At 36.0% G+C, this 23,108-nt stretch overlaps 1 long non-coding RNA gene across 1 annotated transcript; it reads left to right on the forward strand.

The window, feature by feature from the left end:
* Positions 1-17,975: 17,975 nt before the first annotated feature.
* Positions 17,976-20,043, forward strand: LOC114821637 (uncharacterized). The gene is made up of 3 exons (XR_003769314.2): positions 17,976-18,269; positions 18,378-18,513; positions 19,358-20,043. It is a non-coding gene; the product is annotated as an uncharacterized lncRNA (long non-coding RNA).
* Positions 20,044-23,108: the final 3,065 nt, after the last annotated feature.

A 23,108-nucleotide genomic window follows, 5' to 3' on the forward strand; every position in this document is an offset into this window, starting at 1 on the left:
AACTCATTTTTCTGCTAGTGACTCTAAAACTAAAAGCTAAAATTTTCATGCAATATTAATACAAAGGGTTAATCTCTGTTTACTACCCTCAAGTTTTGTGGTTTTCAACATTTAGTACATAAAGTTTTTTTCGTCCCAAAGTCATACCTCAAGTGTTAATTTTAGGACAGTCTCATACATCATTTAGTATGGCTGTTAAATATTCTGTTAACTGATGACTTGGATCCCATATGGACAATGACTGGGCGCCACGTGTCAATAAGAATCGCACGTGGATATTAAAAATAAATAAAATTCAAAATTAAACATTAAAAAATTACAACAAAAAAAAAAGTCTTCTTCCTTAAATCTGATCGGATCATATTTATATATATTTTTACTTCGAATTCACTCGTCTTTTCTTAGTTAGTTCCTTATATTATTGAGCTATTTACTTTGTTTTTGCGTATTATAGGATTTGTCTAGCAAAGAAAATAAAAATAGAACAAGTGAAATTTTAAGTAATAAATTCGTCAAAACTGCCTGTGTAGATCAGCTGACATTGGGAGCAAATTGCGAACAGCTCAGAATGAATTAGAGAATGAGCCTTATATGCTTGGAAAGCTACAGATGTCTATTTTCTAGAACATTTCGCGGATTGTTAATATCATTTTGCTAGAAGAAGTTATGGGCATTTGAGTAAGGGAAGGTCTAGCTGACGACAACTTGCAGATTGGAATTGAAAGCAGACAAAGATGACAAAGAAGAGCATAAAGCATAAAATCATGATGAATAATCATGATGAATGATTAAGGCTGCCCTTTGGTTTTGTCTGAAAGGCAACAAATACAGCAAATCATTGGCAATAGAAGAAAAGTAAAATAAAGAAATAAAAAAGGGGACGGGAGATAGGAGAGAGTCTGTTAGAGGAAGTGGACAGCAGCTGGGAAAGAAGGAAAAATATAAAATGAAAGAGGTAGTGCGGGACTGAGGGCGGACAGAAAGAAAAGAAGAAGAGAGGGCAGTGCATGGACACGATATAAAGGAGCAGCATGGACTGACTGGAGGGGGAGAAAAAAAGCTGCCCTTGGCAGCGTGAGAAAGGTGAGAGAATAGGATAGATGGGAGAGCAGATAGAAGCACAAAAAACTGTGCTGAGAAGAGAGACTGACGGGCGCAGTGAGAAGGAAAAACGGAATTAAGGAAGACAGAGGGCAGAAGCACATAAGCACGGCAGATCTTCTCTTCTTGGTTTTATCTTCTCAAACCCATGTTTTACTTTTGGTTTAATTTAAGAATTATGTGTAACTAAATTTATTTTGGCTAGAGGTTAATTCAAAGCCATGAATATATTTGTAATATGAATTGATTACCTTCAGTTGTGATTTCTGAGTTGTGATTTAATTTGCTTAACTGCTTGATTGATAGCTTATTTTTGTATGTCGATTAAGAATGCATACTTAATTTACATGCATGAATTTGACGCTAGAATATAAGGGAGTTTCACCTAATCGTTATGAACTTATATTCACAAGTAGTGAAGGTTGCTAGTCACAATCATGTTAAGTAAATTCTTGGCATAAGTTTCATGCAAATCATAGTAACGAATGCCTCGTCAATGCTTATAGTTTTCACAAAGTTTAATGATCTTTGATTGTATCTCTATTGTGCTTTTCACGTAGGGGACTTTTGAAGAATGTTTTGAATTGTTGTATGCGTTTTTCCGTCCAATTCAATAACTTAAGGAAAACTTGAAGATTAAAAAAGTGCTGTTCACGGTTAATCTGAAGTATTGAGAGTTACAATTTATTGAAAGAACAACTGAAAATCAATTTAGGTTGCATATGTGTCATGTGTGGAGAAGAACCCTCTAGCTAGTCTGTCACCTATCCTTTCACCTTAATTTCATGCTTTTGTCAATTCTGTAATTTATTTAAGTTTAATTTACTTCTCGTCAAAACCAAACCCCCCCCCCATTATTAAATTATATTATTTAGTTAGTTTTCATTGTTGTTAGTCTTTTAATTCAATTTCCGTCCATTTCAGTTCCTAGTGTCTAATTTGATTGTTTTCATTATTTTGAGTCATTCTAAGTGTGTTTCGAGTTATTAGAGTTTTTAGCCTAGTTTTGTGTCCTTGAGTCTTGTTTAATATTTTTAAATTAATTTAGAATAGATTAGCAATCCCTCCTAATCCCCGGCCTAGAACGATACCCTACTTACATACTTTACTACAATTGATAAAAAGAGGGTTTAATTTGTGTGTCAAGTAATATTTCGCATCAAATTTTGGCGCCGTTGCCGGGGATTAGCAACTTTGCTAATCCCTTTATTTTTGTTTTTGTTTATGTTTATATTGGTGTTTGTGTATTTTACTTTTGATATTTGATTTATTTTTCTTTCTTTGATTTTAGGTACAAATGGAGCAAGACATGGCACTTGCGACCATTCAAGCTCAATTGGCACAGCTCACTGCTCAATTGACTCATAATGCTGAACGGACCACAATGCCAAGTGTCCCTACATTTGATGTGCCCTATGGGCAAGGATATCAAAATCCTCAATTTTCTGCAAATGAAGATGTTTGGGGATATCAAGGCCATAACCAATCAAGGGGCAACATGTTTTTCAACGCTTGCAATTCAGATTGGAGAGGTAATTCAGATTATATGTGGGATGAACCTTAACAATTTCAACAAGGTGGATATTGGCAGCAAGACGAGTTCTATTCAAGACCTATGCAGCCACCACAACATCCCCCACAACAATTCCAATCAAATCAAAGTATGCCCGTGAATTATAATGAAATTCTTGAAGGACTAATTTCTTTGACGCAGGGTTCACAAAAAGAAGAACAATTGCCGCCATCGGAAGAGTTCTATCAGTGGTCATATGAACCGTCACAGCCACCACAACAATCAGCCCAATTCAATTCAGGTACGTCCTTGAATAATGATACACTTAATAAGTTACTCACCTCTTTGAATCAGGGAGTAGAAAATCAAAACCAGGAGATGCAAGACCGAGTCAAAAGAATGGACGAATTGGATATGCAAGTTGGGCAGATTGTGGAATTCATGGCACAGATTCGAGATCAAAGTGAACTTTCCAACTCAAACATTGCAAATTCAAAGGCAGAAAGTGAAATCGATGAAGCCATCACTTTGGAAGGTGACATAAAGGATGAAGCTGTCCCAGAACCATCCAAACACAGCCCAAACATGGATGAATTGCTGCTGCAAGCAGAAGAGGAGGAAGACGACCTGGGCAGTTTAGAAGAATTCTTGTTGCAAGCTCCTCAAATCCATATGTCATCCAACTCAGGTGAGGAAGTTCTAAATTCACTTCATTCTAACATTATTCCACTGAATGTCCTTTGTCCTTGCAGGTTTTTGATTCCAAATATCAAAGAGAGTGAAAAAGACATTGTGGAAGCTCTTCCAAAGGTGCAAAGTGATATCCCAATTCTTGGTGCACCAAAACAAGTTCCTGATGGTATTGAAACGTTCAAAGAACCTTGCACACCAAGAAAAGGGATTCAAGAGAATGAAGTGGTTGAAGCATATCAAGAATACATCCAAGAGTTTGTGCATGAGACAATCAAGCCCAAAGCAGTTGAGTTTGATGACACGGGACAAGCCACAACCATCATAGTAAACCTGGCCCAGTTCAAAGTCCCGGAAATGTTCAAAGATGTGGTGTTTGTCATTGAGTTTGTGTCGGAAAAAGAAAGTAAGCCATCTTCTCCAATTTCAATTTTAATTTATACTAACTTGTTTCTGATTTTGATGATTCAGGCACCCACTCTTGAATTTAAACCATTGCCGAATCATTTCAAGTATCACCTCCCATTAAAAGATAAATTCCATGCTTTGGAGCCGAGTGGAGTTTAAAGGAAAGATTCGTCCGGCTAAAGACGTTAAATCAAGCGCTTCTTGGGAGGCAACCCAAGCATTCAACGAAGGGAGACTTTGGAATCGCTAACCAAATCAGATTTGCATTCTTACACCCTTATCTTTACTGCTTTCATTTTGTTTTGTTCAGTTAGTTGTGTTATTTGGTTGATTTCTGTGAGTCTGTGTTATTTAGTTTAAGTGTAGGGGAAGGTTAAACAAAGTCTTTTTACATTGATTTACATATTTTACATTGATTTAAAAACAAAAACAAAAACAAAACACACCTAAAAAAAAAAAAAAATTAAAAAAAAAACATAAAAGTAAAAATATTTTACAATGATGTGTAAACTAATAGCATTCATTGGTCAGGTGGTGCTTCAGTAGTCGGCGGAGCTTCAGCAGTCGGCGGGGCCACGGAAGGAGGAGGTATCGGAGGTTGATCAGTTGGAGCTTCACTACGCGGTGCCGCCCCAGAAGACGAAGGCAGATGCGGTTGGAACAAACCCACAAACCTCCGGTGATCAAGTAAAATCTGACCATCATTTTCCTGCAGCTGGTCAATTTTCCTCTTCATGTTTGTGGCATAATTGTGTGCAAGCTTGTGCAATTGTTTATTTTCATGCTTGAGTCCTCTAATCTCCTCTTTGAGACTCTGTATTTCAGCCACCAACGATTCAACGTGACGGGTTCGAGCAAATAGGCGTTGGGCCATGTTGGACACAGAACCCGCACACTGCACGCTAAGAGCCAGAGACTCCTTAACCGCCAATTCATCAGACCGTCTAGCGAGCAGTCTGTTATCTCTGGGGGTGACAAGGTTCCGGGCCACCACCGCAGCGGTCATGTCATTTTTCATCACCGAATCCCCCACGGTAAGGGGACCGGTTGGGGATATGAAGGATGGGCGCCATATGTTGTCTGGTGAAGGCGGAGCTGCCTCTTCACCAATGTTCAAGTCAAAACGACGGTCGGAAGGGCCAGACATTTTTCAGAGGTGTTAAAGAAAGAAAAGATCGGACAGATTAAGATTTTGGAAGTGCAAGAAGGGAGTGTTTACAGGAGGGAGCTCAAGTGTGTTGTGGAACAAAATTAACGCCTCTATAAAAAGAAGAAATCAAAAAGGCGCTCCTCAGAAATCGAAGAAGCGTCATCTCGCAAATCGAAGAGTCGGGGCTCCTTTCTCAAAAGCCGGATTCTTTTCTCAAAAGCCGGATTCTTTTCTCAAAAGAGGCGTTTCATTTCTTAAAAGTTGGGCTTACTCAGAAACCACGAGCCGAACCCCGGATTTCAAAAGATCAATTTGTCCAGACGTGTCGTCACTCGTCACATGCAACTGGCAGCTTTGCGGAAATTACGGGCAGCTTTGTCAGAAAGCGCGTAATTTGTACTATTCATCCATCCACCGACTGCCGACAATGAGTGAGGGAATAGTTCCGTTTGTGAAGAAAAGTCCTATAAGTATCTACCTTCGCCTTCCCACAGCAAAGGCACACTCTCTCAACACTTCTTCATCTCCGAGAATGTATTCCCAAAGAAACCTTTCGAGTTACTCTGTATTCCTTATTCCTTGGGGTACCTCTGCAAACAACCCATCCAAAGCAAAAGTATTTCATATCATGAAGGTTGAAAGCAAGAGTATCTCATATCATGCTTTCTCCCTGTCCTTTCTCCAGCCAGCTCTTGCTCTCGAGTACTCATCATCTTATGCTTTCTCTTTGTCTCTCACTTATAAGGGAAGTGAAGATGATACCTCGAAGCATGTGGAGACAACGTGCTGATTCATCCTCAACTAAGGACAAGGAGAAAGAGAGCAAGAGGTGGGCACTTGGAAAGATTGAAGAAAGAAACAGACCAACACCTTTCCCTCGTGCCTGCCCGTCGTGCAGAAGAAACAAGCAGAGAAGAATGCAGCTTGCACAATCATCCCAGCGGAAGGAGTCTGAGATGAAGAACTAGAGAAGCTGCCACATCTGCTTGGAGAACAAATAAGGAACTGCAACATCACCAAAGAGCAAAGCTTCGCCGTACAATATCATCAAATCATCACTTGCAAGTAAAAAGCTAAGTGTCACCCCGTTCAAGAGGAAAGCTGTGGAAAGTCAACAAGCACGACCAATGATCACTTATTAGTTCTATTCATTGTCTTTTATCGTGATTTTCAATTTTTCGTTTGTAATTTTTTTTTTTTTTTTTTACATTTTCTTGCGTTACTTAACTGCATTATTTCTTTTCTTTGCAGGAATTTTTGGTTATTTCCACCCTTGAAGTTGATTGCAGAATTTTAGCTTGGGGGGTCATCGCTTGGTTTTACTGCAAACTAGGGAAGTTTTCAGTCCAATTGCTTTATTTTGTTTCTTATTATTTATTTATTTTATTTTTATTTGCATTATAGTGTTTTCTGACATTGGGGACAATGTCCAGTTTAAGTTTGGGGGTAAAGAGTATAAAAAAATGACCAAATTGAAATTTTTTGTACCTTCGACTACGAACTGGTTTCATTTGTTTCTGTGTTGTTGCTTTTTGTTTTCTTAATGAGTTTTGTTTTCTTTAAAAAAAAAATTAAATTAAAAAAAAATTCGGAAAATTTAAAAATCCAAAAATATTGTCTTGTTTCCCTTATTGTTTTGAATTAGATTTTTGTTAGTTTCCCGACCCAATGATATAATTAGATCAAATTTGAATCATGATTATCAAGAACTTAGTTAACATGTGTTTTGTGAAATTCCTAATTCTCTTGTTAGTTTTGTACATGTTTGACCATCTTTGAAAAACCAAATGCACATAGCCTTGTTAATGTGAAACTAAAGTATGAATTAAAGCTTCATATGTGAATTTAGTGACCATATATATATCCTATGTGAGTTTTTGAGCCTATTGAAAGTGTGTGCATTTTTCATACACTCCTATTCTTTCATGTGTGATGAACTTATGTGAGATACATCTCTAGAACTTGCGTAACGATCTTTCGAAATGTTTGTCATTGATTGCATGAATTTGGAAATGATAGAGGCATTAGGTTTACCACTATGGCCCAAATAACCATGTTTCCCAAAGAAAAATGATATCATTAGATTGCCAATTTGAGCCGTGTATGTTGAGCCTTTTATTTCTTATCACCAGATATGTCTACCCTTATACCTGAAACATTTTTCCTTACCCTTTCCAAGCGAGCAATGCGAGATTGTCTTATGAGAAACGTTTGTGAATTACTTTGAAGGTGTTTGGCAAAAGAATAAGTGTGGGGGTATTTCATGTTTGTATTAAAAAAAAAAAAAAAAAAGAAAAAGAAAGATTGTATACAAATGAAATAAAAAGTTTTTAAAGTTTCAGTTTAAGGGTGGGGTTGGAGATGCTAGAAGAATCGTTGGAAAGATTGAGTTCTTATAAATCTAAAGAAAAGAATTGCTTGCAATGTAGCTTGGAACTTGTGTTTACCTATTCTTTCATTTCAATAACCCTCTCCCTAAACCTCATTACATCTAATAAAAGTCCTCTTGATTTAAGTTTTGCAATTATGATTGTGGAGATGAGATCTTTATGCAAGCTTATGGTAGAAATTTCACATTTGATTCTTTGAGCGAAACACATTAAAACTAAACACATGTGTGATTGAGTGCATATCCCGTGAGAAGGTCGCTAGTTTGCATATGATGATTTTAAAAATAAAAACTTGAAATTACATTAGCATGGCTAGCTCACACACTACACTTCAAGGATGATTTAAAGATTACTGCTAATATTTGAATTAGGAAGATGAACTTGGATTAGCTTGTTTGGTGCCAGCTATGGTTCTTGTTGATTTGTGTTCTCGAATGAAATTCTATGAGAGTCACATAGAGGGAAGCTAATGTTTTTCTTGTTACTTCTTGTTCTTGTTTTCTTTGTTTTGCTCGAGGACTAGCAAAAGTTAAGTGTGGGGGTATTTGATCGGATCATATTTATATATATTTTTACTTCGAATTCACTCGTCTTTTCTTAGTTAGTTCCTTATATTATTGAGCTATTTACTTTGTTTTTGCGTATTATAGGATTTGTCTAGCAAAGAAAATAAAAATAGAACAAGTGAAATTTTAAGTAATAAATTCGTCAAAACTGCCTGTGTAGATCAGCTGACTTTGGGAGCAAATTGCGAACAGCTCAGAATGAATTAGAGAATGAGCCTTATATGCTTGGAAAGCTACAGATGTCTATTTTCTAGAACATTTCGTGGATTGTTAATATCATTTTGCTAGAAGACGTTATGGGCATCTGAGTAAGGGAAGGTCTAGCTGACGACAACTTGCAGATTGGAATTGAAAGCAGACAAAGATGACAAAGAAGAGCATAAAGCATAAAATCATGATGAATAATCATGATGAATGATTAAGGCTGCCCTTTGGTTTTGTCTGAAAGGCAACAAATACAGCAAATCATTGGCAATAGAAGAAAAGTAAAATAAAGAAATAAAAAAGGGGACGGGAGATAGGAGAGAGTCTGTTAGAGGAAGTGGACAGCAGCTGGGAAAGAAGGAAAAATATAAAATGAAAGAGGTAGTGCGGGACTGAGGGCGGACAGAAAGAAAAGAAGAAGAGAGGGCAGTGCATGGACACGATATAAAGGAGCAGCATGGACTGACTGGAGGGGGAGAAAAAAAGCTGCCCTTGGCAGCGTGAGAAAGGTGAGAGAATAGGATAGATGGGAGAGCAGATAGAAGCACAAAAAACTGTGCTGAGAAGAGAGACTGACGGGCGCAGTGAGAAGGAAAAATGGAATTAAGGAAGACAGAGGGCAGAAGCACATAAGCACGGCAGATCTTCTCTTCTTGGTTTTATCTTCTCAAACCCATGTTTTACTTTTGGTTTAATTTAAGAATTATGTGTAACTAAATTTATTTTGGCTAGAGGTTAATTCAAAGCCATGAATATATTTGTAATATGAATTGATTACCTTCAGTTGTGATTTCTGAGTTGTGATTTAATTTGCTTAACTGCTTGATTGATAGCTTATTTTTGTATGTCGATTAAGAATGCATACTTAATTTACATGCATGAATTTGACGCTAGAATATAAGGAAGTTTCACCTAATCGTTATGAACTTATATTCACAAGTAGTGAAGGTTGCTAGTCACAATCACGTTAAGTAAATTCTTGGCATAAGTTTCATGCAAATCATAGTAACGAATGCCTCGTCAATGCTTATAGTTTTCACAAAGTTTAATGATCTTTGATTGTATCTCTATTGTGCTTTTTACGTAGGGGACTTTTGAAGAATGTTTTGAATTGTTGTATGCGTTTTTCCGTCCAATTCAATAACTTAAGGAAAACTTGAAGATTAAAAAAGTGTTGTTCACGGTTAATCTGAAGTATTGAGAGTTACAATTTATTGAAAGAACAACTGAAAATCAATTTAGGTTGCATATGTGTCATGTGTGGAGAAGAACCCTCTAGCTAGTCTGTCACCTATCCTTTCACCTTAATTTCATGCTTTTGTCAATTCTGAAATTTATTTAAGTTTAATTTACTTCTCGTCAAAACCAAACCCCCCCCCCCATTATTAAATTATATTATTTAGTTAGTTTTCATTGTTGTTAGTCTTTTAATTCAATTTCCGTCCATTTCAGTTCCTAGTGTCTAATTTGATTGTTTTCATTATTTTGAGTCATTCTAAGTGTGTTTCGAGTTATTAGAGTTTTTAGCCTAGTTTTGTGTCCTTGAGTCTTGTTTAATATTTTTAAATTAATTTAGAATAGATTAGCAATCCCTCCTAATCCCCGGCCTAGAACGATACCCTACTTACATACTTTACTACAATTGATAAAAAGAGGGTTTAATTTGTGTGTCAAGTAATATTTCGCATCAAAATCCCTGACCCCCCCCTCCCTTCTCTTCTATGCACCTACCCAACCTTTGCACATTCATCCTTCCCCCTCCCTTTTCGACTCCACCCACTCAACCCTCTTCCTCTTCGACGGCCCCGTGAGCTCAAAGGAGTGTGCCCCACCTACTAGATTTGACGACAAATCTTGAGAAATCGACAGCAAATCTGGAGAAAAACCTCCACCTTCCTGCGAACTTTCGTCGAACACACAGCGGCCTTCCACCGCCACATCATATCTCCGCTCTCCGCCACTACAACAATGGCCTCCGTGCTCGATACCGCCACCGAAAAGCTCACCAACCTTGACATCGGAGGTTCCGCGCCCAATCTGCAGAAGAACCTCCACCTTCTGAGCACCAAACAAGTGAGTACGCAATTGTGATTTCTACGAACAATTTGATTGCTTTTTTTTTATGTGGGTTTGATCAAAACACCACTAAGAAAACACAAACCGAAATTCCAATTCCCAATTTTTAAATTTCAATTATAAATTCCTAATTAAGGATACAAATCTTGTTCTTCATCAATGAGAGGTGCATAGAATCCATTCTCTTGAACAACCGGTGTCCTTTCAAAGTCGTCCTCGTCAATCTAAAGTTCTGCAAAAAATAACATATTATTATTTATTACAAATTATTATTTTTAAGGGCGTGTTTAGCTGGCGAGAAAAGTAGTACCGGCAATAGATGAGAGGGAGAGACGATGTTGGACTTGGAGGTGGAAGAGGCGGATTTGGTTGTCCTTGTAGATCTCGGAGTAGTGTCCCAAGAGCTCCTCGAATGAGACGATGTCGAACCACATCATTTCAAGGAGGTTGAGTTGTGGCAACGGAGACGCGGCGATTGAGGGATTGGAGGAAGGTGGACGACGCCGTATCGAGAGGGATGACGCAGCGTTCAACGGAAGTTTTGAAGGCGTCGCAGTTGCTGTGAGGGTGATTGCAGAAGGACGCTACACCCTTGCACAAGCTTCGAATCGATTCCTCCATTTCTCTCTCTATCGCGTTCTGAACTTTTCCATTTGGCTCCTTTCTTTCATTTGGAATTGAATGGGCGGGAATGGGGAGGGAAGTGGTTGCAGGTGATGGGGGTGGGAGGGTGGGCACCGGGGGGGATTTGGGGAAGACGATGTGGGTTTTGCTTTCTTTTTTTTTTAACTTTTCTTTAAAAAAATATTTTGGGTTAAACTCTGTTTACTACCCTCATGTTTCATGATTTTCAACATTTAGTACATCAAGTTTTTTTCATCCCAGAGTCATACCTAAAGTGTTAATTTTGGGACAGTCTCATACATCCGTTAATCAAACTGTTAGTTCTACCGTTAAGTGATGACGTGGTATCCAGGTGGACAATGACCGGGCGCCACGTGTCATTAAAAATATTAAAATAATTAATTAAATAAAAGTTAAAAAAAAAACAAAAACAAAAAAAACCATCCCTCCCCCCAACCCAAAAGAAGAAGAATGAGAAGAAGAAGAAGAAGAAAAAGAGGAAAAAAAAAAGAATCTGCAACCCAGAAAAAGAAGGAGAAGAAGAAGGAAAAAAAAAACTGAATCTGCAACCCAGAAAAAGAAGGAGAAGAAGAAGAAAAGAAAAAAAAAATCGAATCTGCAACCCAGAAGAAGAACCTTCAGGGTACGCGTTCGCGGTCCCGGGGGGGGGGGGAGGGAACGAACTGGGTACGCATTCGTGGGGCAGGAAGGAAGGCAGGTGGGTTGCGGGGGGGGGGGGACGAACTGGGTTTGGGTTGCTGTTTTTTTTTTTTTCCTTCTTCCTTCTCCTTCTTCTTCTTCTTCTTCTTCTTCTTCTTCTTCTTCTTCTTCTTCTTCTTCTGGGTTGCAGATTAGGTTTTTTTTTTTTTTTTTCTTCTTCTTCTTCTTATCCTTCTTCCTCTTCTTCTTCTGGGTTTGCATATTCGTTTTTTTTTTTTCTTCTCCTTCTTCCTTCTTCTTCTGGTTTGCAGATTCGTTTTTAATTTTTTTTCTTCTTCTTCTTCTTCTTCCTCCTTCTTTTTCTTCTTTTTCTGGGTTGTAGATTCGTTTTTTTTTTTTCTTTTCTTCTTCTTCTTCTTCTCTTTCCTTCTTCTTCTAGGTTGCAGATTCGTCTTTTTTTTTTCTTCTTCTTCTGGGTTGGGGGGAGGAGAGATGATTTTTTTTTTTAACTTTTACTTAATTAATTATTTTAATATTTTTTAATGACATGTGACGCCCAGTCATTGTCCACCTGAGCGCCACGTCATTACTTAACGGGAGAACTAATAGTTTGACTAACGGATGTATGAGATTGTCCCAAAATTAACACTTTAAGTATGACTCTGGGATGAAAAAAAACTTGATGTACTAAATGTTGAAAACCATGAAACATAAGGGTAGTAAACAGAGTTTAACCCAAATATTTTTTTTGAATTTTTAATTTCCACTTGGATACCTTAATGACATGTGGCGTCCGGTCATTGTCCATATAGGCGCCATGTCATCAGTTAACGGCAGAGTTAACAGTTTGATTAACGGATGTATGAGACTGTCCCAAAATTAACATTTTAGGTATGACTCTGGGATGAAAAAAACTTCATGTACCAAATGTTGAAAACCACGAAACTTGAGGGTAATAAACTAATATTTACCCTAATATAAAACCCCTTTAATTAAGTAAAAATGAACAAGCTACAGCATCATTAAAAGTATAAGAAAGCTAATTACATAATAAATCCCATTAAATAATTAAGAATGAACAAGCTACAACATCATTAAAAGTAGCAGTATCAGAAAACTAATTAATAATTTGAACAGGAGCAATACATAGGGGACAGTAGGCTTTCCTGGTGGCTAACCATTCATCGATGCATAGCTTGTGAAACGAATGCTTACAATCGTCAAGCAAACGACACTCTTGCCCTTCAGTAAACTCTTCCAAGCAAATTGCACAGTCGTCACTAGTAGCATTAGTACTGGTAGCACTGGTACACATGAAGACAGTTGAGGCCTGCGGCGGCGGTGGCAGCGGTGGGTTCACAGGAAACGGAACAATATTAACCACAATGTAGTCCTGCTGTATACCTCTTTCTCGTTCTTGTTCAAGATAACGCCGGTTTCTTGCTGCAATATCATTATCAATCGCCTGCTGGCGCAGCCTTCTTTTACGTTCCTTGTAGAGGTTGCAGAGTGCCCCGACGCATAGTAATATGAAGGCGGCGATAAAAGGTAGGAATGTTACACCAGTTACAATCCAAGGTTTGGTGGCGTCGAAATCCATGATGTGTCGAGAGAGAGAGAGAGAGGGGGCAAAGGAATAAAGAGCTTAATTGTTTGCTTTGTATATATAAGAAGAGCTTAATTGTTTGCTTTGTATATATAAGAAGGATGAGGAAGGTATCTTTAAATTTGGAGAGGATATAGTAGCACCGGCCAACATATTTATAACAAGTGAACTTCTAATCAAAATTGGCTTCGGATTAGTACTACTACAACCTATTTATAAATACGGTTTCCAAATCCATTCCGCAAGAGGTAAGGGAATTCTCAATTTCCTAAGGGCAACAAATAAAAATTAAAAGAATACGTTTCTTAAGACAAATGTGTTAGCTTCGCTTCCCCTTTATATAACGTCCCACATAAGAACGGATCCCATATTTTGTTTTTAGGACAACTAGTAACTTACATATGACTTGTATGTAGGTTTAAGTTTTGGTCTAGCAAAAACTAAAGAAAAATTTTATGCCGCTGATTCTATAGCCTTTGGCCTTGGGATCGGAGGCAATCTTCTTGGCAACTCTTGTCGGTCTGTTTACTCTCTTAGTTTCCTTTTAATTTTTTTTTTTTTTTTTTTTTTTTGGTGTGAAATCGTCGTAGTGAAACATTGTAGTCGCCTAGATAGTCATCGCCTTTTGGTCCACTCATATAACCAACACAAGGTTATAATTAGATCAAGTTATCACATTGGATATCAAGTTTGAAGCTTGAAGTCATGAAAGATGTCGTGTGTTGAGATCAGGTTTAGCCAATGACACTCTGTGTTTAGCGGGGTACAGCGTTAAGGCTCTCTTTAAGGTAATTGGGAGGATGTAGAGTAATGACCTGATTTAATCCTTTTTTATTTTGATTATTATTTTCAGGAATCGTCTTGGAGTTTAGTTTTGATTTCTCTCTTAAAGAGAGTTTGCTAGTTTGAATACTTCTCTCTATAGGATAGTTACTTAATATTAATTTTTATATCTCTTTGGATCTTTGTATGAAGAGTGGAACTATTTGATTTATTGGATCTACTTCCTTTGGTGTTCGGGAATCGTGGCAATGATTAGGTGATGCAATTAGACCTATGGGTATCATACTCCCTATCCCAATATGATTTGAGAGTTTTTGTTCATAAATGATCTTCGTGTAATACAAGGTTTTATGGTTTTACTCATCTGCATAATCTTATGATTGGTGATGCTTTTTTGTAATATTTTTAAATCTATTTTACAAGGACCTTTTTTATGTCGATTGTTCATGAGATATTTGTAATGCTTTTTTTTTTAATGAATGAAATATCGTATTATTCTTTAAAAAAAAATTGGTAAATTGAGGATGAAATAAAACAATATATATATGGGGTGAACTTTTCGAAACATATCTAAACTACGTATTAGTAAGGCTTAAATGTCAAAATGGTCCCTGTGTTATATCCATATGGCAAATTTAGTCCCCAGTTTTCAATTTGGCTAATTTAGTCCTCATGTTTGCACTATGTTAGTCTAGTGGTATTCCTCTTCACTTGTAAGTGAGAGGTTTTAGGTTCGATTCTCACCAAAGGTGAATTTGAACCACATTATTGCTAGCCCATTGTGAGGCTACACCCCCATTCCTCTAGTGTAGATAATATCGTTTGTTAAAAAAAATTCATATGACAAATAATTACCGTTTCTCTTTACAAAAAAATGCAAATCAATGAGAAATAACACATTTAAGAAATAAAACTTCCAATCTGAAAAAATGAATAAAGTTGTGACATAGAAAAGAGAGGGAGTAATGTTAGGGAGGAGGTCGGAGAGTTGGGAGGTGAATAATTTTTCTTTTAATTTTTCATTTTATTTCATTTTAAATATTTTAAATCAAATAAATTAAATTTTATAAATAAGTTTATCATAATTTATAATTTTTTTTTACAGAAATTAGATGGAAATGTCCTTAATTGGCTAACGAAGGAAAACACAAGGACCAAATTGGCCAAATTGAAACACATGGACTAAATTGACCCAATGACTAAAACACATGGACCATTTTAACATTTAAGCCTATTAATAAAACACTGTTAGTCAGCCAAAACTAATAAAATTACTTCTATACCCTTTTAATACAAAACTGAAAGAAGATATTAGAAAAGAAAGCAATGTGGCCATTAAAGTAATTTTGTACAAACAAGTGATAGGATTTGTACCACCTGCAAAAATAGGGATAAAAACACTTAAAATACTTGCAAGAGAGCAAGGTAATTATAGTATAAACGGCTCAAGCAAGGTCGTTTCCATAGGGATTGAATGAATCATTTGTATTTAAACCAATTCTTAATTAATTACTTGAAACAAAATTTTGGAAAAGGTTGATTTTGTGACTTAAAATATTAAAAACGAATTTAAAATAAAGATAATTAAATAAATCAACTAAAAACAATTTAAAGAAAATCAATTTAAAGAGACACTAGGGTTCTGTTGTCACCTTAACAATCATACATAGTTCTCCCAATCACTTATGAATTACCTATGCGTATCTTGAAGGTTAGGTTTTCCTAATATATATCCTACTTGGAACCTCCAACATAAAACATATATCTAACAAGCAACCCGTCTGAACGTTTTGATCAAATATGAACATGAATGACTAATTAAGTTTTATGAAAACCCTTTGAAAAACCACACAACCCTTAAGAAGTAGTGTTCATCCTAAGTGAAATTAAATTTATTAACCACAAGAAGCCAGCGCCAATTTCAAGGAACCTTTCGACCAAAATTGCATCAAATTACTTTTCTATATATCTCGCGAATCACTAAGACACTTAGATAGTTTAAAACGGTAATTCATAATTCAAAACCTGCATGCATACTATCATATGTAAATTGAAAAGAAACTACATATTCTTGTGAAAGATCATGATCTCGTCCTAGCAAAAGAAACTAGTTACAAACAATCATAAAACAACATATTATTAAGAACATGGTAAGAAAACACCTTGAAAATAAACTTCAATCATCAAAAGCTCTCTAAATTAATGTGTTCCTCCTTCTATGTTTCCCTAATGGCTAAATAGCCTTATTTATACTAATATAAAATAAAATCCTACCTAGAAAAAGGTCTTAGAATAAAATGGATCCAAATCCTCTCCGGATCAAAGGATCTTGAGCCTATGGATCAATTGATCCAGCCCGTTGAAATTTGATCCAACAGACAAACAGGGGATCCCACTAAAAGTTATAATAATTGTAGCCCTTGGATCAAATTTCAACGGGTCAAATCAATTGATCCCTAGGTTCAGGATCCTTAGATCCGGAGAGGATCTGGATCCGAATAAAACTAGGAAACAAAATAAATTAAGATAAACTAGGAAACACTCTCCTAGATTAACAAGGAGAATTTGCCACAAATCTGTCCAGCCACATTTTAGACTAGAACAATCTAAACACATCTCTAGAAGGGGCCGAATCCAAAATATGCCATCTTGGGCTCCAAAATTTGCAATTAAACCAAAACATCACTTTGACAGCACTGCGCTCCTTTATTTCATTGCCATAAATAAATTGTCAGGTAGAAAAATGTGAAACTTTGATATGAACAAACTGAGAGACTCACGAACATCCTTCAATTAGAATCACTTCAAAATTCGTCTGTTTAAGTACTTTTTGCTCAAGAGGAAGTCAAATGTCCTACATTGAAAATATATAACAAAGTATCAAAATTCTACCAAAATAACCAATACATTATAATTAAGAATAGGATAAAATATATAGTAAAACATCGACTCATCAACAAATTTTATTGTTTTTTGTTTCTAAACATATTACTTTACCAATACCCTCTCAACTCATTCTCTCTCTCCTAACTGTCAACCCTTATTTTTTTTGGGGATGTCTGCTAACCTGTTAAAAAAATAACTCCTCTCATTAAAAAATTAAAATACAAATATTTAAAAATATAAAAAATATATTTCTCAACATAAACAGTGTGTGACCTTTGCTTGCAAGCGGAAGGAGCAACTGTTAGAAAAGCTGAAATTTGCGATTCATAAGAACTATAGGAATGGTCCAGTGAAGGCAACTCCAAACCGGCCATTGATATACTTTCACGTCGCTGTATTATTCCGTAACGGCTTTATTTTACAATCACGAACATCAAGCGTCTCTCTGAGGTAGACCGTAGAATACGAGGCGAAACACGAAACTAATATCTAGTGATTTAGGCATGAGAGGGAAATAGAGTTTAATTGGTGGGCTGTATTCTCCAGGTCCTCAAATTTATACATCTACGTTCCCTCAATAGGCATGCAACCTAATTCAATGAGTGATGGCCTTCTGTTATATTGTTCTATATCGTCTCTTTTAAGTCTGTTAATAAAATTGCTTAACTAGAATGTCCTTTTGGCAGGACTTTGTGCGTATCTTGATATAGAGAATGCCATGGATTGTTCACTTGCAGAATCTATAGGCACACCAAAACCCTTCTCTTTTCGCATCCCGATTTGGCTGAGAATATGCTATGTGTTGTTGACACTGACTAAAAGTGGTTATTTGGATGGAATTGTAATTGATAGTGTAAGTAATTGACGCTGAACATGATTGTTGCTTTATGCATTGGAGAGTTTGCTTCTTTTGATGCTACTGTTTGTTCAGATTGGATATTTTGGATGTCTCTTACCAACACGGCTGTCCATCACTTTGCTTCCCATTGTCGGTGAAGAAAAGATAAACGTACCGGTTTCTCAACACTAATCTTTATTTTATTGACCTTTTAACGCCAATCTTTAAGTGGACCAAATATTTACAGACAAACTAACATGTCTATACATGTATGTATTCTATCAAGTGATGCTATCATTTCTGTTTGAAGGAGCCTGTCATTTCAAAGTTATGCTATCAAGTTACATAGGAACCGTGACACTTTCAGATTGTATACTAAATGTTAGAATCTAGAAAGTTTACTTCTTATTTCAAGATAGACCAGGGAACTGCAATGCACTGTGACTAGTAACTAATGATACATATATATATAAAGTGATTTCAGCGTTGAATGGAGCTTAGAGAGTTCATTACTGAACATGTTTTTCCTTTTCTTTAGTTAATGAATTTACGCTGCTGTGTTGTCATAGATGTAGATAATCACTGTTAATCATTTAATTGTCTTTTGAGGGTATAGAAACTATCAATTTAATATCGCTTGGCATGTTTTGTTATTTCAGGTAGCTGCCCTGGTCCCCCAGTGCGAACTTGATACTGAAATTGATAGTGAATACCGAGATGCACAATCAAGAATCACAACCCAAGCATTACGAAAAATACATTCTTATTAACCAGGTTATCATCACCGTACTTAAAACATTTTAACCTACTAGTTATCTGTTAAAAATTCTATCTGCAGAAGGAGAAATAATATTTACTATGTAGCATTTCTTCTGTATCCAGATTAGATCAAGTTCAAAGTCAGGGAAAGAATTTGGACCTATGGGTGAGGTTACTTGTGGTGGAAATGCCTTGAAATTGTATGCAGGCGGTACAGTTGAGACTTAAGAGAATACAGTTGCTTTAGACCGAGGATAAGGTAAATCCTTTATTTGTTTAATAATGACAAGAATGCATGTATGAAGATATGCTTTTTACATGAATAAAATCATTGATGTTTCATGTATGCTTTTTACAAGAATACATGTTGCGGCTGATACTACTTGATGCTTCATGCTGTTGTACTGTTGATCTCTTTCGATGAGCCATATTGTGTTGGGCAATATAGTGGTCATATTTGCTTTTTGTTTTCGTTTATTGTTTTTATCAAAAACGATAGTATGGTCTGCAAAACGACAGTTTCTTTGATGTTCTGAGCAGTGTGAGTACTCAATAAGAGTATCACCTGCTTTTCTTTGGTAATTGAAACAATAACTGGTTGAGTAGCTAGGTAAACTGATAAAAAGGGAGAGGTACTCTAAAAGATAAAGAGCAAAACCAAAGAACAATAATTAGAATAAAATAGAACTGCGAAGAGAAGGCAATGAAATAAAAGGTTGCTCCTGCAGTCTATGTACTTTTCCATGAATCAGTGGCTGCAATCTCTTGTTGTTGCCTGAAAACTGAGTGCCAAGAGAGCGTGGTATCCTCAATAAGTGAATGTGCATTAGGGCCACTAGTAGAGCTTGTCGCTTCACAGTTATAGAACTTTCTGAAACACTATTGTTTATTGTGCGTGTTAGGTTGATTTAGTTAGAATATGGCAGTAATCTTCTTAATCGATTGTGTATTTGTACTTCAAATATCCACATTGCCATAACAGAAAAGGTACCCTGTATGGATGTTCAACTTATTTATATGTGAACTTTATCAAAAACACTGTTCTCACTTTTCTTTTGAGGGTTGTATTCTTTGATCAGAGTATAAAGTCCATATTGTTTTAGGCTACAGGTCTTGGGATTTCTGTGCAAGTTGTGAAAAATAATTTAGCACCTGCAATGAAGAAGCCCAATCTGGGGATACAGTTCGAGAGAGGCTTAGGTTGTGAATCAGAGGTATTGCAGTTGGCTTGTGAACACGGGGTCATTGCCAAAGAAGGAAGCAACTACCACATAGGACAAAAGGTTTTTAGTAATGAACATGCAGCATAACAGGATCTGGCCAAAAATGATGCGCTTTTTTATGAGGTAGTCACAATCTTCAGGAAAATACTGTTTGAAAGATAGAGTTGACTAGACGGCCCTTACTGAATGAGCATCTGTCAAATGTGGAGTGTAAAATGGTGGAGTCATCTGGTCACATCCCGTGTCATGATGCTACCTGAAGGTATGGATGACATTCCGGTTTAGGATGCAGCTAAGTTCTCTAAAAAAATTGACGTAGGCTAAATACAATCCAAACCATAAAAGATGGAAGTTTTTCCGTTATCCTCCACCTTCAGGTTATCATATGTAAAATGGTTGGAATTGTTCCGTTGTTTGTGTAGTAACACAACCACAACACAGTCCACTTTCACTTGTGAGTTATATTTTATTTCTACCACGGCTTATGAGAAGCATGTATTATCATTTTGATATCAAACTTTGCAGGGGACACTGACTTTAAATACAAATCATTAGTTGCTATTCAAGCACACAGAAAACTGAAAGAACAAAAAAAACGAGAACATTTGCTTTGCATATCTGGTGAGCTCAGCCCTAAGAGTATAGGATAATTTACCCTAATTCATTAAACCATGGAGAGGGAAAGGGGGATTCGAACGCAAAACTTAAGGTGCGAAGGTGAATACTTTTAACCAACAAGTTATAAGCCACTTGCCTATAAAGTTGGATTTGTGTCAGTAACCTCAAAATAGGAAATCTGAGTGAGATCAATATGAATCATAACATTCCCAAAGCTAAAAGCTAAAACTTTCATGCAGCATTAAAAGTATGAGAAAACTTGTTAAGATGTAATATTAATTTGAAGAGGAGCAATGTAAAGGGGACGGTAGTTAAGATGTAATATTAATGTGTCAAGTTTACAATTTGTTCTTGCTTGTTGTTTTTTCAGCTAGTTATTTCTAAGCATTTCTTTTGTATTTTCGTTTTTTCTGTTAGGCTTGTATTTAGGTTGTGGACTGTCTTTTGAGCTCTCATCTTGTATTAATTTTTTTATTTAATGAAAGTAACTTAATTTGACCATTAAAAAGAAACTGAATTTTTAATTTGTTGAGAGAGAGAGTGAAAAAGAACTTTAGCAAGAAATCTGCACGCGAACCAAGGTGACGGGCCATTGCCCCCTCCCTCTTCTTCTGTTTTTTTTGGTAGCTTTGTGTTGCCACTGGTTGGTGCAGTTGGGCTTTGGCTCAGCTGGGTTGCCTGGCTGCGCGCAGGTGGGGTGGTGGCTCAGTCCAGGTTTCGGCTTGGAAAGAGAGTGACAACCACAACAACCACAAAGGTTTTTCTCAACAAAACAAGAGAGCAACCACTACTAAAAACAAGAAAAGAAAGAGAAGGAAATTATCAAAAAGGATTGCCACCAACCCAAGGCCAAAGGCTGGGGGTCAGCGTCAACGGCGAGATGTTCTTCTTTTTTTTCTATTTGTGGTAGGTAGGCTTGACAATTCCTGATACGACTAGATAACTCGACACGACACAACACAAAGTTAACAGGTGTTCGGATCAACACGATAACGAATCGGGTAGTTATCAGGTAACCTGATAAGCACCAGTTAGGATAACAGGTTGATTCGAGTATACACATAGGTAACACGATACAAGATAAGCAAAATATTAATTTTATAATTTTATAACCCTAAAAAAATACTATAATAATTATATATATTAATTTAACAATTTTATACCCCTAAAAACTATAATAATTATATATATATATATATTAAATTTAATTTAAAAATTTGATGACCATTGGATCGGCTAAGATTTAATCTCAGTCGTCCATTGTGCATTAGGTTGGAGGCTAATATATTTTTATATGGTATAGTACTATTGTTTTATTTCTTTTCATAATTATTTTGGTAAACTTCTCATAATTTGAATGGTTTTTAATGTTTGATTTTTCTATACTTAGTTTATACGGAAGAGAGTTCTGACGTAGAAAACCTTAATGAAAACATCATCAACATAACTCTTGAAGGCAATAGATCAAGCCAAAGTTCCAATAAAATTTCCTCATGATGATCAATGAAAATTGAGGATTTTGTAAAAGGAATAACATGCAAGCTTTGAGTTCCATTGGCAAGGTTTAAACTTTTGAGAAAGGCTTCACAACCTTGAAAACAAAAACTCTTTCATTTTGCATATCCTTGCACATTTAATATTTTGTAACAGACTAGTAGTGTATGAATATTTTTTTATTATGCTCTTATTTTTTAGTGTAGATATAGTACTTAAACGACAAATGTGTTTTAATGTTTTGAAATGATATTTATGTGACAATATGTGGTATGTGCAAATTTAAGAAAAAAAATATATTTTTCTAAATGGGTCGGGTCACTTTACTTGTTAAGAATCCATTAAGATAATAAGTGTGACACGACACAACTCGTTAAGATAACAGGTGTTACACGAACACGATAGACACGACCCGTTTGCCACGCCTAGTGGTAGGGTTCATGAAATAAGTTTTTAACTAACAAAATGCAAAGTTCAGAGAATTGATTTTTACTGTCTTTCAATTTGAACACTATTTAGATATTGACTAACTACTACAAAGAATCTTATGACCAAATTGGTCGACTATTGGACCGAATTATCAAAAGTTTATCTTAACTCTCGATACTGCTAAAATATCTCTAAAATTTCAAAGAAATTCTGTAAAGACATTAAATTCTTGAATTCAAATAATTAAGAGTGTTTATTCGTAAGCTCGAAATCTTCCGTTCAAGTTTCTCTTCCTCAACATTAATAATTGTATAAAAAAGAAAAATGGAAGATTTCCAAAACTTCAATAACTAAGAAAATGATTATTATTGATAGTGCTTAGAACATAGCTTCATAGGGTTGGCACAATTAACGTGTTGACATTAGTAAATGGACAGCGACGTTAATCCAACCTCCATTCATTGTCAAGTCTGGTTTTCTCACCTACAACAAACACAAATAATAGGCAGGGGATGAAATGAACAAGTTGTTTTAATACGGTAATCCAGCTTAATTATCACAATCTTGAGTCATTTTCTACCCACTTGATCAACCTTCTCCTTATTACATAGGAGACCTGCATTTTGGCCTAAACTCGTATTCCGACTAGTTTATATGAATTTAGAATAAATTATACAATCGTTCATCAATAATGTATTTTTTTCCTTTTTGTCAAGCATAATATGTATTCCAAAGGAGCTTGTGAAAAAGCATGTATCATCGGTTTGGTTTGTTGGCACCTATTACTTTGACATGAAAAAAAAGCCAATTGTGAAAAGAACAAAAGGAAATGGATATAAGAGGTGATGATTTGATACTGTTTTGTTTTTTCTGGAAATTGTTATGGGGTACTCCACAATAAGCTTCTCATTGTGAATGGAAGCCCACCACATGGTACATTCTTCAATTCTTATTTTAAAACTTTTTTATCATGAGTCCTATACTCTAATCCCTAAAGTATAAAGCGGTCTTTTATTTATATTTTAATACGTGAATTGGTTATACTGTGTGACTTATTCAAGTACTAAATATAACTTTTTTATCATTCTTG

The sequence above is a fragment of the Malus domestica genome, chromosome 15, assembly GCF_042453785.1.
Source record: "Malus domestica chromosome 15, GDT2T_hap1".
Classification (NCBI taxonomy): domain Eukaryota; kingdom Viridiplantae; phylum Streptophyta; class Magnoliopsida; order Rosales; family Rosaceae; genus Malus; species Malus domestica.